We start from the raw sequence: 2,500 nt of genomic DNA on the forward strand, positions 1-2,500 counted from the left end.
AACGTGGAGGAGTTTGGTCGCTTCTAACTGTCCATCTGTTTGGATCCTAATGAATGAAGTGGGCTAAGCTAAGTGCTAGCCAAGGGCGATTGAGTGCACGCATTGAGACGCAAGAGGTCTGTATCAACTCGTCTTACTTGACCGAATAACATGTTTTAATATGAAAAAACGGTGGAGTGTTCCTTTAACCTTCCCTCTCTCTCCCAGTATCTGCCGTATCAGTGTCCTGTTCATAACGTCCTGACAGCACCAGCCACCAGTCAACCTGCTGCTGCTCCTCCTCGTCCTCCTCGTCCTCGTCCTCCTCCTCGTCCTCCTCCTCCTCCTCCTCCTCCTCCTCCTCGTCCTCCTCCTCCTCCTCCTCCTCCTCGTCCTCGTCCTCGTCGTCCTCCTCCTGCTGCTGCTCCTCAGCAGACAGTCAGACCTGGTTTACCACACACACTCTGAACATCTTCACTGTTTAGTTGCAGCAGGTTCAGCAGCGTTGCTGGACTTTATCCTGCAGCTCCAGTTCAAAACTAGAAAAATGTTGCATTTTAGAGTAATTTAAACAGAATGTGAAGCTGTCCACACTTGGAGCTCAGTTGTTTTTATTTGTGAAGATATAAACAATAAATAAACATATTTAGAATATGTGTGTTTCTGATGTCAGGAAGAAGAAGATTACTTTATTAATCCCACAATGAGGAAATTCAACCTCAGGATGCATTTAACTCATCCTTTTTTACACACAAGTGAACACACCATGCAAGGAGCAGGCTCCAGTAACAGTTACAATTAAAGTGAACTCATGAGTATATTAATATTATTTTATTATTGTAAAAATAATTATTATTATTATTGTGAATGAGGCTCACCTATCTTACAGCCTGTTGCAGATTTTTACTTTCCAATCTTTCCAACTTTCTTTCAATGACTTGTAGATATAGTTTAGCATGAAAACATTATTATATTTTTGCACAGTGTTGAAGCTTGTCTGGATGTGATTTTACTCCACAGATTTCAGTTGCTATTTAAATTTAAAAGAAGTGAGATCCTGACACCTGGTGGCCGGATGTCCCCACTGCAGCTTGTCTCATCACATGTTGTGTGTGTGTTTGTGTCTCCAGGTTAACAAGGAGCCAGTGGTGACGCTGAAACCAGGCCAGGGCCTGCGTTGTGTTAAAATGCTGTAAGTAACACATGAATGTAACAAACACTTAACCCTCTATGGTACAGTGTTGCCCTCAGGCAACATACCCATTTTTAGCGACCAAACTCCTCCACGTTTTCCCTATTTAAATACAGCTACACGAGTAGTTAAACGACCAAGTATGGCGACACAAAATAAAACGTGGCGCTTTTCTAAGCGGATAAAAAGGAGAACTATAATGTATGGCGGAATAACACTTGGGAGCACTTCGACTCGGCGCAGTAATATCATCACTCCTGAGGGGAGAAGATTTTTCAGGAGTGATGATGTTACTGCGCCAAGGGAATAGGGAAAACGTGGAGGAGTTTGGTCGCTTCTAACTGTCCATCTGTTTGGATCCTAATGAATGAACTAGGCTAAGCTAAGTGCTAGCCAAGTGGCGCCGCGCGCCAGGGCGATTGAGTGCACGCATTGAGACGCAAGAGGTCTGTATCAACTCGTCTTACTTGACCGAATAACATGTTTTAATATGAAAAAACGGTGGAGTGTTCCTTTAAAAACAAAGCCTGTATCCCAAAGTCAAGGATCCTTCCTTGGTGGGGTCCTTCCTTCAGAGTGGGGTCCTCTAAAGACGAGGCCAGAGTCCTTCCTTTCACTGTAATAACGCACAAATAGAACAGCCTTCAGTGTGAAGCTGTGCGTCATTGCGTAATTTGACGTCCTGCTTAAATTCAGCACTGCAGTTTAAATACAGTTATTTATAAATAACAATAAAGGATTATAGCGGACTGTCGGTCCCTGTTAACACAATAAACAAATGTATAATTTTCTGAATGGCATAGCTAAATATACTTTGTGCATAGTACATCATCATCTGACGCATAGAAATAAATTAACAATAACTTTAGCGACTGAGACGCATTAATTAACTTAACTGGCAATGTATCAAGATGACGTTTATTATCTTTTAGATAAATATTCTGGCATTTGTTTATGTATATGTTTAGCTTGACTTTGAACACAAGTTTTGTAAGTTATGTGATAACAAATATTCAGTGTAAACCAAAAATACTTATATATGAGAGACAGAGCCTGCAGGAATACAAAAGGTTTGAAGCAAATAAAAAATAACCACTTACTGTGATTTATTTTTTATCAATGCAACAGCAGACCAACATTAGATAGATAGATAGATAGATAGATAGATAGATAGATAGATAGATAGATAGATAGCTAGATAGCTAGATAGATAGAAGATAGATAGATAGATAGATGATAGATAGATAGATAGATAGATAGATAGATAGATAGATGATAGATAGATAGATAGATAGATAGATGATAGATAGATAGATAGATAGATAGATA

This window comes from Centropristis striata, chromosome 1 (genome assembly GCF_030273125.1).
Source record: "Centropristis striata isolate RG_2023a ecotype Rhode Island chromosome 1, C.striata_1.0, whole genome shotgun sequence".
Classification (NCBI taxonomy): domain Eukaryota; kingdom Metazoa; phylum Chordata; class Actinopteri; order Perciformes; family Serranidae; genus Centropristis; species Centropristis striata.